This window comes from Dendrobates tinctorius, unplaced genomic scaffold (assembly GCF_039654945.1).
Source record: "Dendrobates tinctorius isolate UK_male_01 unplaced genomic scaffold, ASM3965494v1 ptg000551l, whole genome shotgun sequence".
Taxonomy (NCBI): Eukaryota; Metazoa; Chordata; class Amphibia; order Anura; family Dendrobatidae; genus Dendrobates; species Dendrobates tinctorius.
The window spans coordinates 238,838-255,095 of NW_027362209.1; the positions used below are offsets into that span (position 1 = coordinate 238,838).

At 46.1% G+C, this 16,258-nt stretch overlaps 1 pseudogene; it reads left to right on the top strand.

Moving 5' to 3' along the window:
• The window catches only part of LOC141078394 (uncharacterized), a 60,659-nt pseudogene extending 59,241 nt beyond the window's left edge, over positions 1 to 1,418 (top strand).
• Positions 1,419 to 16,258: the final 14,840 nt, after the last annotated feature.

A 16,258-nucleotide genomic window follows, 5' to 3' on the forward strand; every position in this document is an offset into this window, starting at 1 on the left:
CTGAAGTGATTGCTATTACTCCAGATATACCATCATCCATTCACAGCAAAGATCTGTCATCTGATCCTATGAAACAGGTCCCATCTTCTGATTCATTACCGACTACTAAGGAAAATCAAAGTCACAAAAGAGGTAATAAGAAACAAACTGCTCCTAAAGCAAAGAAGTCATTTTCATGTTCAGAATGTGGGAAATGTTTTAGCAAGAAAGCGATTCTTGTTAGACATCAGAGCATTCACACGGGGGAGAAGCCTTTTTCCTGTTCAGAATGTGGGAAATGTTTTAACCAGAAATCAGATTTGGTTAATCACCATAGAACTCACACGGGGGAGAAGCCTTTTTCCTGTTCAGAATGTGGGAAATGTTTTAACAATAAATCATATTGTGTTAAGCACCAGAGACTCCACACAGGAGATAAGCCTTTTTCCTGTTCAGAATGTGGGAAATGTTTTAACCGGAATTCACAATTGGTTAATCACCATAGAACTCATACAGGGGAGAAACCTTTTCCGTGTTCAGAATGTGGGAAAACTTTTAACCAGAAATGTCATCTTGTTAGTCACCAGAGAACTCACACAGGGGAGAAGTCTTTTTCCTGTTCAGAATGTGGGAAATGTTTTAACCGGAAATCATATTTGGTTGATCACCATAGAACTCACACGGGGGAGAAGCCTTTTTCCTGTTCAGATTGTGGGAAATGTTTTATCCAGAAATCACATTTGATTGATCACCAGAGAACTCACACAGAGGAGAAGCCTTTTTCATGTTCAGAATGTGGGAAATGTTTTGCACATAAATCACTGCTTGTTACTCATCAGAGAACTCACACAGGGGAGAAGCCTTTTTCCTGTTCAGAATGTGGAAAATATTTTAGACTGAAAGTCAATCTTGTTATGCACCAAAGAACTCACACAGGAGAGAAGCCTTTTTCATGTTCAGAATGTGGAAAATATTTTAGACTGAAAGTCAATCTTGTTAAGCACCAAAGAACTCACACAGGAGAGAAGCCTTTTTCGTGTTCAGATTGTGGGAAATGTTTTAACCAGAAAGGGAATCTTGTTAGGCACCAAAGAACTCACACAGGAGAGAAGCCTGTTTGATGTTTAGAATGTGGGAAATGTTTTACTCAGAATTCAAGTCTTGTTACACATGAGAGAATTCACACAGCAGAGAAGCCATATTCATGTTCAGAATGTGGGAAATGTTTTAAATGGAAAATAGATCTTGATCGCCATCAAAGAATCCACACACGGGAGAAGCCTTTTTCCTGTTCAGAATGTGAGAAATGTTTTAACCGGAAAGCGCTTCTTGTTAGACATCAGAGCAGTCACACAGAGGAGAAGCCTTTTTCATTTTCTTAATGTGGGAAATATTTTACTTGGAAATCAATTGTTAATAAACATCAGAGATGTCACATAGGGGAGAAGCCTTTTTTATATTCATAATGTTGGAATAGTTTTAACCAAAATTGAATCTTCTTAAATGGGTTGTCTCTTGTCATTCCTCATGTTTGCTGACAAAAGGATAAAACTAAACTTTATTAATTCCAAATGTAAAACTATACCCATAATTCACCCCCTGAAGATTAGTTAATAGGTGACTAATAGAAAAAACATGTACACCACAGTTCAGTATATAGTGTGAGGTGACATTTACACACTCACTCTCCAATTCTCTCATTTCTATGGGTTTCATCATCCTCACCAAAGGCGTCATCAGGAGACTATTTAATATTAACCTATATTCAAGTGAGACTAGACAAAAAAACTAAAATCATGAATCATGTTATCCAAAAGAGAAAACTAGCCACATATTGGCAGATCGCAGACCTCAGACTATATACTGTGTAAGTTTATAAGCCCCTCCAGTGTCAGGAATAGATAGTATGTGACAATACAGTATAATTCTTGTGTTTTCTCCTATAGGGACTGCCCTAGTTTGGTAATGTAACAGCTGATAATTAGTAGTGCAGACAAATTGTCCTAGACTAAACTCAGTTTTCAGACGGCCCAATATGGACCACTCAGGGAAAACTTACCTGCTCCAAAGATCATTAGCAGCTTCTAACTAATGGCCATGCTGCGGTCTGGCAGGGAATGAGTGCAATATCGGTATAAAGACTAGGGATATGTGCAATCATAATGTCTGGGAGATCTGTGCCATTATTTAGTATGAATATGGAAATTATCTCTGAAAGGTAAGTGTTCCCTGAGCGGTATATGCGGTATTTTCACATACTATCTATTCCTCACACTGGAGTGGCTTATAAACTTACAAAGTATATAGTCTGAGGTCTGGGATCTGCCAATATGTGGCTAGTTTTCTGACTGTTTCGGATAACATGATACATGATTTTAGGGTTTTCTTCGTCTAGTCCCGCTTGAATGTAGTTCAGTATGAAATAGTCTCCTGATGAATGAATGATGAATCCATTGAATATTCATTTCTCTTAAGTAGCGGCACACGTGACCGCCGGCAGCAGCAGGAAGCCGGGGGCTGACACTGTGCGCTACTGAAGAGCAATGAATAATCACCCCGATCTCCAATGAACAGTCCCGGTAAGTACTCCGGCAGCTGTGCTCTGCTTGTGAGCAGCGCATGACGCCCCTGCCATGTGCTGCTTACAAGCATAAAGCAGTTGCTGATACCGGAGCAGGACGCAGCGAGGGAGCGCCAGGTAGGTAAGTGTAATTTTTTTTTTTTAAGTTTTCTGATGGTGCCATGCATACCAGGATGGGGGTGGGGGCAAATGGGATGGGGCCATGCATACCAGGACGAGATGGGGGCCAATCATACCAGGACGAGATGGGGGCCCCTTTATATTAATATAGGGATGAGGGCGATCATTCCTGCCAGGATAAGGATGAGGGATCCATGCATACCAGGATAGGGATGAGGGGGCCTTGTGTATCAGGATGGGGGTGAGGCGACCATATATACCTGGATAGGGGATATTAAGTACAGAATTGACCACATTTTTTGCTTTAACCCCTTTACTCCCAAGGGTGGTTTGCATGTTAATGCCCGGACCAATTTTTACAATTCTGACCACTGTCCCTTTATGAGGTGATAACTGGGGAACGCTTCCATTGATCCCGGTGATTCTGACATTGTTTTCTCGTGACATATTGTACTTCATGTTAGTGGTAAAATTTAATTCATATAACTTGCATTTATTTGTGAAAAAAACAAATTTGGCGAAAATTTCGCAATTTTCCAACTTTGAATTTTTATGCCCTTAAATCACAGAGATACGGCACTCAAAAAACTTAAGTAACATTTCCCACATGTTTACTTTACATCAACACAATTTGGGAACCAAATTTTTTCTTGTTAGGAAGTTATAAGGGTTAAAAGTTGACCAGCGATTTCTCATTTTCACAACACCATTTTATTTTTACGGACCACATCACATTTGAAGCCACTTTGAGGGGTCTATATGATAGAAAATACCTAAAAGTGACACCATTCTAAAAACTGCACCCCTCAAGGTGCTCAAAACCAGATTCAAGAAATTTATTAACCCTTCAGGTGCTTCACAGGAATTTTTTAAATGTTTAAAAAAAAATGAACATTTAACTTTTTTCACAAAAAAATTACTTAAGGTTCAATTTTTTTATTTTACCAAGGGTAACAGGAGAAATAGGGCTGCAACAGTTATTGTGCAATTTGTCCTGAGTACGCTGATTCCTGATATGTGGGGGGAACCACTCTTTTGTCTCATGGCAGAGCTTGGAAGGGAAGGAGCGCCGTTTGACTTGAATATTTTTTCCACAAAAATGATCTTTTCACCCCCAATTGTTATTTTCCCAAAAGTAACAGGACCCCAAAAGTTATTGTGCAATTTGTCGTGAGTACGCTGATACCCCATATGTGGGGGTAAACCACTATTTGGGCGCAAGGAAGAGCTCGCAAGGGAAGCAGCGCCATTTGACTTTTTTGGCTGGTATTGAGATCAGACACCATGTTGTGTTTGGAGAGCACCTGATGTGCCTAAACAGTTGAAACCCCCAATTCTAACTCCAACCCTAACCCCAACACACCCCTATCCCTAATCTCAGCCTTAGCCCTAACGGGAAAATGGAAATTGTCACGATCCCACTGCTGCCAACATGTGACAATCCCACCGCTGACACCAATATGTCAGCAGACGGAGGGATGCGACGCACTGCCAGCACATGGCTATCACAGGCAAAGTGGGGGCTTATCTTAGTTATCCCGCCACTAGCACCATGTGACAAAAATATACAGAAAGCTAATCTTGCCCTAACAATTTATTGCAGGGGGGTTATTTTGGATGCCCCACCACCGCTAACAACCTTCCAAGAACTGTGGGGATTTATGGATATCCCACTTTCTCAGTTCCACTTTGGAACTCGCAGCTCTTCAGTGCCCCCCTTACCCTCAGGTCAGTCAGGGAACTGCACCTAGGATAATTAGTCACTGGATGGGCTGCTTGTTGTACACAGGCAATTAGACTACTGCAGTAAGGGAATTATCAAAGAGTTAATTAAGAGGGTGCATAGCAAACCCCCAAATTAGTAGCGATTATCTAAAAAAGCACATAGTTCGTTTCTTAGAGCTTGAAGACAGACTGATAATTTTATGATTTATTCCCCAAAGAGGGCAGTAATTACATAGATAAAAAGTTGTTAGGCTGGTTTCACATTAGCGTTAAAACAACGCTGCGCACTGCGTCGGTAAGCCCCGCCCCCATCCGGCTCCCTGCCCGCCCCATCCGGGATCACCGCCTACTATCGCATTTGCACGCATGCGATCGGCGCACCCTATCTTTAGCATAGAGAACGCAGATCATGCGCTGCCAGTGCATGTTGCATTTCGGCGCGCACGGCGCACCGTCAAAAGTGCGCAGCACGCTACTTTCACACTGGCAGCGCATGATCTGCGCACCCTATGCTAAAGATAGGGTGCGCCGATCGCATGCGTGCAAATGCGATAGTAGGCGGTGATCCCGGATGGAGCGGGCAGGGAGCCGGATCGGGGCGGGGCTTACCGACGCAGTGCGCAGCGTTGTTTTAACGCTAATGTGAAACCAGCCTTACAAAGGTTAGACATTAAATATGTACAAGGCAAATATAAAATAACAGGGATGATAGCAGAAAGTACACTTACATGTGCTTAGTTGGTATTAGGCAAACAATGTGCTAGGGGGAGGGGCAGCCAGCCAGCCACACATCCCCAGACATCTGCAGGTCTTTGCAGCATGAAAACTCCAGCTTAACTGAAGAATTTTAAGGCAGGGATATCTTATAGCCTAGGGTCGGTTACATCACGAAAGGGGCAGTCTGGAGAAGTTCAGCCCCCCCTTTCTGCAAGTTGCAATTCAACTGTAAAACTTATAATAACTATATCTTAACGAGGGAAGCTCGTATAAACTCGCTGATGGTCTCATTTTTCTCAGTTTATCGAATCCAGTAAAACAACACCAAGCATGCCATGATATGGACACTCCATTTGGGAATAATCCATATCTCAGTTTCGGGAGGTTTTAGAACTTTGCAAGATCCACCGTAGCGGAGCTGGGTCTGCGCAGATCACAGAAATGTCTGTATAATTTTTCTGCCGCGACCGGAGCCCGTGCTAGCTTAGTTTAATATCTCTCATAGTTTTATTCAGCCACATGTCTCAAACAAAGAAATGCTCTCCACTCCAGCTTAATTAACACTCCTTTCACTTAGCTGTGACAGGCCAATTTTCATCTGTGTGTGGAGGAAGGGAAGATTCTAGAGTGTTCCAGAACATCATATCTTACAGTAATATCTCACATAACATTACAGAAATAAATACATTTTTTTTAATTGTATTATTTTTCCCTAACTAAGGTGATAAAGGGGGGTTTGATTTACTATATATGGCGGGTTTTTATGTTTGGCAGCTGTCGCACGCTAAAAGATGCTTTTTATTGTAAAAATAGTTTTTGCATCACCACATTTTGAGAGCTATAATGTTTCCATATTTTGACCGACCGAGTCATGTAACATAGTAACATAGTTTGTAAGGTTGAAGGAAGACTTTAAGTCCATCTAGTTCAACCCATATCCTATCCTAACTTGCCCTAACATGTTGATCCAGAGGAAGGCAAAAAAAACCCATGTGGCAAACAGTAAGCTTCACATTGGGGAAAAAATTCCTTCCCGACTCCACATACGGCAATCAGACTAGATCGCTGCATCAACGCAATATTAAGGAAACTAGTGTATATACCCTGTAATATTATATTTTTCAAGAAAGGCATCCAGTCCCTTCTTAAATTTTAGTAGGGAATCACTCATTACAACATCATATGGCAGAGAGCTCCATAGTCTCACTGCTCTTAGAGTAAAGAATCCGCGTCTGTGAGTATGCTTAAACCTTCTTTCCTCCAGACGTAGAGGATGCCCCCTTGTCCCCATCACAGGTCTAAGAGTAAAAAGATCATTAGAAAGGTCTTTGTACTGTCCCCACATATATTTATACATTGTAATAAGATCACTCCTAAGCCTTCGATTCTCCAAACTAAATAGCCCCAAGTGTAATAACCTGTCTTGGTATTGCAGACCCCCTAGTTCACTAATAACCTTAGTCGCTCTTCTCTGCACCCGCTCCAGTTCAGCTATGTCTTTCTTATACACCGGAGACCAGAGCTGTACACAGTATTCTAAGTGTGGTCGCACTAGTGACTCATGAGCATCTATGCCTCTTTTAATGCATCCCATTATTTTATTTGCCTTTGCAGCAGCTGCCTGACACTGGCCACTAAATGTGAGTTTGTCGTCCACCCATACACCCAGGTCTCTTTCAGTGACAGTTTTGTCCAGTGTTTTACAATTAAGCACATAGTTATACATCTTATTCGTTCTACCCAAGTGCATGACCTTACATTTATCCCCATTAAAGCTCATTTGCCATTTATCAGCCCAAGCTTCTAGTTTACATAAATCCTCCTGTAATATAAAATTGTCCTCCTCTGTATTTATTACCCTGCAGAGTTTAGTGTCATCTGCAAATATTGAAATTCTACTCTCTATGCCCCCTACAAGGTCATTAATAAATAAGTTAAAAAGAAGCGGGCCCAAACCTGACCTCTGTGGTACCCCACTGCTAACCGTGACCCAGTCCGAGTGTGCTCCATTAATAAACACCCTTTGTTTCCTATCCCTGAGCCAGCTCTTAACCCACCTACACATATTTTCCCCTATCCCCATTGTTCTCATTTTATGTATCAACCTTTTGTGTGGCACCGTATCAAAAGCTTTTGAAAAGTTCATGTACACCACGTCCACTGCATTCCCTTGGTCCAGTCCGGAACTTACCTCTTCATAAAAGCTTATCAGATTAGTCTGACAAGAACGGTCCCTTGTAAACCCATGTTGATATTGGGTCATGAGGGTATTCTTCTCCAGATACTCCAGCATAGTATCTCTTAGAAAACCCTCCAGCATTTTACCCACAGTTGAGGTTAAACTTACTGGCCTATAATTTCCAAGTTCAGTTTTTGTCCCCTTTTTGAATATTGGCACCACATTTGCTATACACCAGTCCTGTGGTACAGACCCTGTTATTATGGAATCTTTAAAGATTAAAAATAATGGTCTATCTATGACTGTGCTTAATTCCTGCAGTACTCGGGGGTGTATCCCATCCGGGCCCGGGGATTTGTCAATTTTACTGATTTTTAGACGCCGCCATACTTCATGCTGGGTTAAGCAGGTGACATTTAATGGAGAATTTTTATCCCTGATCATGTTATCCGTCATGGGATTTTCTTGAGTAAATACTGTTGAAAAAAAGTCATTTAGCATATTGACTTTTTCCTCATCCTCATCCACCATTTCACCCAGACTATTTTTAAGGGGGCCAACACTATCATTTTTTAGCTTCTTACTATTTATGTAGTTATAGAATATTTTGGGATTATTTTTACTTTCTCTGGCAATGAGTCTCTCTGTCTCAATCTTTGCTGTCTTGATTTGCTTTTTACAGAATTTATTTAATCTTCTGTATTTAGTCAATGCCTCATCACTACCTACTTGCTTTAATTCTCTAAATGCTTTATTTTTGTCTGTTATTGCGCCCCTTACAGCTCTATTTAGCCATAGTGGTTTCCTCCTATTTCTAGCATGTTTATTCCCATATGGTATACCTTTGGCTTGGGACAGCTCATAGAATCCCACGGTTTGCAGTATCACCACTATGCCGATGACACGCAGATCTACCTATCTGGAACCGACCTCGCCTCCTTATTGAATGAAATCCCACAATGTCTGTCTGCTATCTCAGCCTTCTTCTCTGCTCGCTTTCTCAAATTGAACATGGACAAAACAGAATTCATCATCTTTCCCCCATCTCGCTCAACCCCTCCACCAGACCTATCCATCAATGTCAACGACTGCTCTCTTTCCCCAGTCCCGTACGCCCGGTGCCTTGGGGTGATCCTCGACTCTGCGCTCTCTTTCAAACCACATATCCCAGCCCTCGCCTCCTCCTGCCTCCTCAAACTCAAAAATATTTCCCGGATCCGCTCATTCCTCAACCACTAAACCACAAAAACACTAGTGCATGCTCTTATCATCTCCCGCCTCGACTACTGCAACCTCCTACTCTCTGGCCTCCCCTCTAGCACTCTGGCTCCGCTCCAGTCCATCCTTCACTCTGCTGCCCGACTAATCCACCTGTCTCCCCGCTATTCCCCAGCCTCCCCCCTATGCCAGGCCCTTCACTGGCTTCCTATTGCCCAGAGGCTCCAATTCAAAACCCTAACCATGACATACAAAGCCATCCACAACCTGTCTCTTCCATACATCTGTGACATGGTCTCTAGGTACTGTGAGGTGCCAAGGGGAGAGGTACTAGAAAACAGGTATATTTCTCCCCGTTTCATTTCATATGTCTCCCTGTACTGATGATGAAGCCAGTTTATTTCACTGTAATCCAGTCCTGGTTTCCTTAGTGATCAGCATGGAAAGGAATGGTAGTTCCCCCTCCACTTATTCAATCCAGGTTTTGGTTTCCTGACTGGTCCAGCTGATATAATCAGGAGGAGCTGGGATCTCTCAGTCTATCGTCTGCTGAGCTGGGAGCTGACACAGTAAGATTACATGGACTTGTTTGCTGTTATATAGGTTTATTTTGTAGTTAGCCTGCTACTGTTAGTTAGTGGCCAGACGGCCTTAGATGTTTTATTTCATGTTTGGCATGTGTAACATTGAATAACAAGTGTGCACAATAAATATGCCGTGTCCATATTCATGTGGAACTTGCTAGTCTGCTGAAGTGACTTCATAGCCACACGCTTGTGCCAAAGCAAAGATCCCAGCTGAGTTATCTATTCCCACAAATGGTGGAGAATGCGGGCACTTGTGGCTGCTGGACTGTGACTGCAGAGAAACCGCTGTGTATGTCCTGGCTGAAAGCTTCTGCGCTTTTGAAGAGCCAAGAGTCCAGTAATATGGAGGAACTAGTGAAGCAGTTATTGCAAGCAAATGTGCAACAGCAGCAGACTAATACTTGCTTCCAGAAGGCTCTGGAGCAGCAACACCAGATGCAGCAAGAGCAGTTGGAGGCAATAAAACAGGCCTTGGTTCGGCAACCCCGAGATGAGGGAGACCGTGCACAAAGCGCTGCTAGTGCGCAGAAAGCCGTACAGAAGACTTTACTTAAAATGACTGCAGACGATGATGTGGAAGCATACCTCACCGTGTTTGAACGTATTGCAGAACGTGAGCACTTACCACTGGACAGATGGGCTGAGGTAGTTGCTCCATTTCTGAGCGGAGATCCACAAAAGGCCTATTACGATCTGAGTGGAGCGGATGCTATGGACTATATCAAACTCAAAGGCGAAATCCTGGCAAGGCAGGGAGTAAACACGTATGTACGCGCACAGAGGGTGCATTTATGGAATTTTGTGGAGCATCAGCCAGCCCGCTCACAAATGCATGATCTCATCCATCTAGTAAAAAAATGGCTGCAACCAGAGGCTTTGACGTCCGCACAGATGGTGGAGCGTGTTGTTCTAGACAAGTACCTGCGGTCCTTACCCGCTAAGATCCAGAGGTGGGTTGGACAGGGTGACCCAACTACCGCTGACCAGTTGGTGAATATGGTCGAACGCTACAATGCTTCTGAAAGCCTACTCCAAGGGACGTTAGCACCCCACTGGCTCCCCAAGAAATCACTGGAGAGTCCTGCGAAACCTACTTCATCTTCAAAAGAAGAGAATGTCACAATGAAGGGTAGCAGACCTACAAAGGACTATGGAGGTGGTACGGGCTCACATCAAGCCAGCAGACCTCGTCTGGGATCTCCATCGAGGAGACAAGGGCCTATACAATGTTGGCGATGTCGCGGACTTGGCCATGTAGCAGCTAACTGCCCAATGACTACAGAGCCAATGGACTGTAACGCTATGAGGCGTCTTTCGTTATATGTGCAGTCAGTCTGTGTGGCGGAGACCCTCAAGGGAAATGAACAATACGTGTGCCACGTCGAGGTTGACGGTTATAGTGTAAATGCCATCTTGGATTCCGGCAGTCAAGTAACTTTGGTACATGCCAGTTTGGTGGACTCTAGCGCCCTAACGAACTTAACCGTGGGCATTAGTTGCATCCATGGGGATACTAAGTACTACCCCACTGCCTGGGTTACTCTTGCCACGCCAGTAGGGACCAAAAGACATCAGGCGGCAGTCATAAAGTCTATGGGACACAGTGTAATCCTGGGGAGAGACTGTCCCTTATTTTGGGACTTGTGGAACTTCAAAAGTGGTGTGAACCCTCTAGTTGAAGACGGTACTCCGGAGCTAGTCCCTGAACCATTGCAGCAAGACGACGGAGAACCCATCTCAGAGGAAGTACTAGAATCTGCGGACTCTCCTTTGGCTGTGTATGCAGGCGAGGCAGACCAGCTAGAGGATGTTTTAGAAATGCCTGATCTTGAGGTGGCCCGTGGTAAGTTCGGGACCGCTCAGCACCAGGATCCTACTCTAGCAAGGGCGTGGGAAAACATAAAGGTCTCCGAGGGAAGACCATTGTACCCAGGGGCTCAAAACGAGTTCCCACACGTGGCGGTGCAGCGAGGGGTGGTGGTAGAACAACTAGTGGTACCTAAGTCCTTTCGCCAGGTAGTTTTGGAGTTGGCACATAAACATCCCTTGGGAGGACACCTGGCGGTAGAAAAGACAAAACACCGTATTCTGCAACGTTTCTTTTGGCCAGGTCTAGTGGGAGACGTGACCCAGTACTGTCGGTCATGTCCTACGTGTCAATTGACCGCACCTTCCGTATTTTTTCGGACTATAAGACGCACCGGACCATAAGACGCACCCTTATTTTCAGAAGGAAAATAGGGAAAAAAATAATAATGTGTCAAATGGGGGTCTTACAGTCCGAATTCAGCTTACCTGGGAAGGGATCCGGCACAGGTGGAGAAGTAGTCACAGGGGTCATTCAGTGGTCCAGTCTCGTGGCGGCTCTGTGCTGGGGCAGCTGCGCTGGGGCGGGTGGGCTGTGCTGGGGCAGCTGTGCTGGGGTAGGGGCAGCTGTGCTGGGGCAGGGGCAGCTGTGCTGGGGCAGCTGTGCTGGGGCAGGGGCAGCTGTGCTGGGGTAGGGGCAGCTGTGCTGGGGCAGGTGGGCTGGGGCAGGGGCAGCTGTGCTGGGGCAGCTGTGGCAGGGGCAGCTGTGCTGGGGCAGGGGCAGCTGTGGCAGGGGCAGCTGGGCTGGGGCAGGTGGGCTGGGGCAGGGGCAGCTGTGGTGGGGCAGCTGGGCTGGGGCAGCTGTGGCAGGGGCAGCTGTGCTGGGGCAGCTGTGGCAGGGGCAGCTGGGCTGGGGCAGGGGCAGCTGTGGCAGGGGCAGGTGTGCTGGGGCAGGGGCAGCTGTACTGGGGCAGGTGGGCTCTGCGGTGGTGGCAGCGGGCGGCGCTCTGCGGTGCGGTGGTGGCAGCGGGCTGTGCTCCGGTGCAGGGGCGCCGGCTCCGCCGGCGTTTCTTCGCAGCCCGGAGGCCCCCGCACGCCCCTTGCTGGGCGCCGCCATGTTGCGGTGGCCTCCGGGAGCATGGACGCTGGCAAGATGGCCGCCGGTCCGGGGACGGCGCATGCGCAGCTTCAGATCTCGTGCCGAGATCTCGGGGGACGAGATTCAAATCTCGGCAACGAGATCTCGTCCCCCGAGATCTCGGGACGAGATCTGAAGCTGCGCATGCACCGTCCCCGGACCGGAGGCCATCTTGCCGGCGTTCATGCTATCGGAGGCCACCGCAACATGGCGGCGCCCAGCAAGGGGCGTGCGGGGGCCTCCGGGCTGCGAAGAAACGCCGGCGGAGCCGCCGCCCCTGCACCGGAGCACAGCCCGCTGCCACCACCGCACCGCAGAGCCTCGCCCACTGCCACCAGCACACCAGGTACCGTGCATTGCGACCATAAGACGCACCCCCCACTTTCCCCCCAAATTTTGGGGGAAAAAAGTGCATCTTATGGTCCGAAAAATACGGTATGTCACATTTTAGAAGCCCCTTAGTGCCCTTACCAATAATAGAGGTGCCCTTCAAGAGGATAGCAATGGATATAGTCGGTCCATTAGTTAAATCTGCCAGGGGTCATCAGTACATTTTGGTAGTATTGGATTATGCCACGCGTTATCTCGAAGCAGTGCCCTTGCGGAATGCCAATGCGATATCAATTTCAATTGAGCTGGTTAATATGTTTTCCCGCACCGGCATTCCGAAAGAGATACTTACGGATCAAGGGACCCCCTTTATGTCTCGTATACTTAAGGATTTATGTAAACTACTAAAAATCTCCCATTTGCGTACCTCAGTAAATCACCCTCAGACTGACGGTTTGGTGGAGCGCTTTAACAAAACCTTAAAGGGAATGTTGAAAAGGGTGGTGTATAAGGACGGGAGAGATTGGGATGCCCTACTACCATACCTCCTGTTCGCTATACGTGAGGTACCCCAATCCTCCACAGGCTTTTCACCTTTTGAGTTGGTTTATGGGCGGTGTCCTAGAGGCCTGTTAGATATTGCCAAGGAGACTTGGGAACAAGAGGTGACTCCTTATCGCAGTGTAATTGAACACATAACACTTATGCAGGACCGAATTGCAGCAGTTATGCCAATAGTTAAAGAGTGTTTAGAGCGCGCACAACATGCCCAAAGCACGGTATACAACCGAGCGGCAAAAACACGAGTCTTTCAACCCGTAGACAGGGTGTTGGTATTGATGCCTACCGTAGAGAATAAATTTCTTGCCAAATGGCAGGGACCATACGAAGTGCTGGAATGAATAGGTGAAGTAAATTATAAGATACACCAACCAGACAAGAGAAAGCCCGAACAAATATACCACATAAACTTGCTTAAGGCCTGGCGGGACAGGGAGAGTCTGGTGGCAGGAGCTGCCCTTGAGGATGGGCCTCGAGGGGTACCACCTTCTAAGGTAAAGGACCCCCAGGTAGCTCCGCCAGAAGTGGGTATTGCAGACACGCTATCCGAAAGCCAAAAACAAGAGACCAGGGAGTTCATACAGAGGAACGCAGATATTTTCTCGGAACTTCCTGGCCGGACTCACCTAATTAAACATGACATTGCTACTGATCCACAGGCGCGCGTACGGCTAAAACCATATCAAATTCCGGAGGCTCGGAGACAAGCCATTGCCCAGGAAGTGAAGAAGATGTTAGAGCTCGGGGTCATTGAGGAGTCCCGGAGTGATTGGGCTAGCCCTATTGTACTGGTGCCCAAACTCGATGGGACTATCCGATTTTGTAACGATTTTCGGAAAGTAAATGAAGTATCGAAATTCGATGCCTACCCGATGCCAAGAGTCGATGAACTGATAGAGAGACTGGGTTCGGCCAGGTACATATCCACTATTGACTTAACAAAAGGTTATTGGCAGATTCCCCTCACGGAATCAGCCAAAGAGAAAACTGCCTTTGTTACGCCCCAGGGATTATTCCAGTACCGAGATATGCCATTTGGGTTGCATGGTGCCGCAGCCACCTTCCAACGTCTAATGGATATTGTCCTAAAACCTCATGGCCAGTATGCATCTGCGTACTTGGACGACATCATTATCTTTAGCGATGACTGGGACACGCATTTGTCAAAAGTACAAGCCGTCTTAGACTCCCTAAAAACAGCTGGGTTGACTGCCCATCCCAAGAAATGTACGTTGGGATTGGAAGAGGCTCGCTATCTGGGATATAGCATAGGGAGAGGCGTCGTGAAGCCTCAAGCCAATAAAGTGGACGCTATTCAAAATTGGCCATGACCAGTAACCAAAGAACAGGTTGGAGCTTTTTTAGGGATCGTTGGTTATTATAGGTGGTTCATCAAACATTTTGCGACCATCGCAGCTCCTCTCACAGATCTTACTAAGGGGTCGAAATCTGTCACAATAAAGTGGAACGCAAAAGCAGAGGAGGCCTTTCAGCGATTGAAAATAGTCCTCTGTGACCAACCAGTGTTGGTTGCACCAGACTTTAAACGGGAGTTTATTGTCCAAACGGATGCCTCTGGGCTGGGCCTCGGCGCGCTTTTGTCTCAAGAAGCAAATGGCGAGGAACACCCAGTGGCCTATCTAAGCAGAAAGCTTATGAGAGCAGAAAAGAACTACAGTGTAGTTGAGCGGGAAGCCCTGGCTGTGAAATGGGCCCTGTGCACCTTGCGCTATTATTTACTTGGTCGCCAGTTTAGACTAGTGACGGACCATTCACCCCTAACGTGGATGTCCCGGGCAAAAGAAGGCAATGTGCGGGTGACACGCTGGTTCTTAGCATTACAAGGGTTTAAATTTTCCGTTGAGCACAGGGCGGGCACAGCGCACAGAAATGCAGATGCGTTGTCTAGAACGCACTGCTTGGTGACTCGTCATGTCCGATCCCACGGGCTCGAACAGAGGAGGAGGGTGTGTGAGGTGCCAAGGGGAGAGGTACTAGAAAACAGGTATATTTCTCCCCGTTTCATTTCGTATGTCTCCCTGTACTGATGATGAAGCCAGTTTATTTCACTGTAATCCAGTCCTGGTTTCCTTAGTGATCAGCATGGAAAGGACTGGTAGTTCCCCCTCCACTTATTCAATCCAGGTTTTGGTTTCCTGACTGGTCCAGCTGATATAATCAGGAGGAGCTGGGATCTCTCAGTCTATCTCTGGTCTGCTGAGCTGGGAGCTGACACAGTAAGATTACATGGACTTGTTTGCTGTTATATAGGTTTATTTTGTAGTTAGCCTGCTACTGTTAGTTAGTGGCCAGACGGCCTTAGATGTTTTATTTCATGTTTGGCATGTGTAACATTGAATAACAAGTGTGCACAATAAATATGACGTGTCCATATTCATGTGGAACTTGCTAGTCTGCTGAAGTGACTTCATAGCCACACGCTTGTGCCAAAGCAAAGATCCCAGCTGAGCTATCTATTCCCACAGTACCTATCCGCACGCAACCTTTGATCATCTCAAGATCTCCTCTACTCCCCCCTTATCTCTTCTTCCCACAACTGCATACAAGACTTCTCCCGTGCATCCCCCATACTCTGGAACTCCCTGCCACAACACATCAGACTCTCACCATCAACGGAAACCTTCAAGAAAAACCTGAAGACGCACCTGTTCCGACAAGCCTACATCCTGCAATGATCCTCGGTCTACTGAACCACCGCCCGACCTGCTCTACCCCCCTCCTACTGTATCCTCACCCATCCTTGTAGACTGTGAGCCCTCGCGGGCAGGGTCCCCTCTCCTTATGTACTTGTGTGTCCCTTGTCTTACACATGTTTGCTATACTTGTCTATATTTCCCATTTTCACATGTAAAGCGCCATGGAATAATTGGCGCTATATAAATGCATAATAATAATATGGTATATATTGTGCACAGCTCCTATTCAGGATGCTAATAAACGTCTCCCATTTTCTTTGTGTATTTTTATGTCTCAGGATATCGTCCCAGTTAATTGCACCAAGATCATCTCTCATCCGTTGGAAATTTGCCTTCCTGAAGTTTAGTGTCCTTGTAACCCCTCTACTACACATCTTATTAAAGGATACATGAAAACTTATTAATTTGTGATCACTATTACCCAAGTGACCCCCAACCCTTACATTTGATATGCGGTCTGGCCTGTTGGTTAATATTAGGTCTAGCAGTGCCCCCCCTCTTGTTCGGTCCTGAACCAGTTGTGAAAGGTAATTGTCTCTCATAGTTGTCAGACACCTATCACCTTTGCTGGAACTGCAGGTTTCGGTTCCCCAATGTATT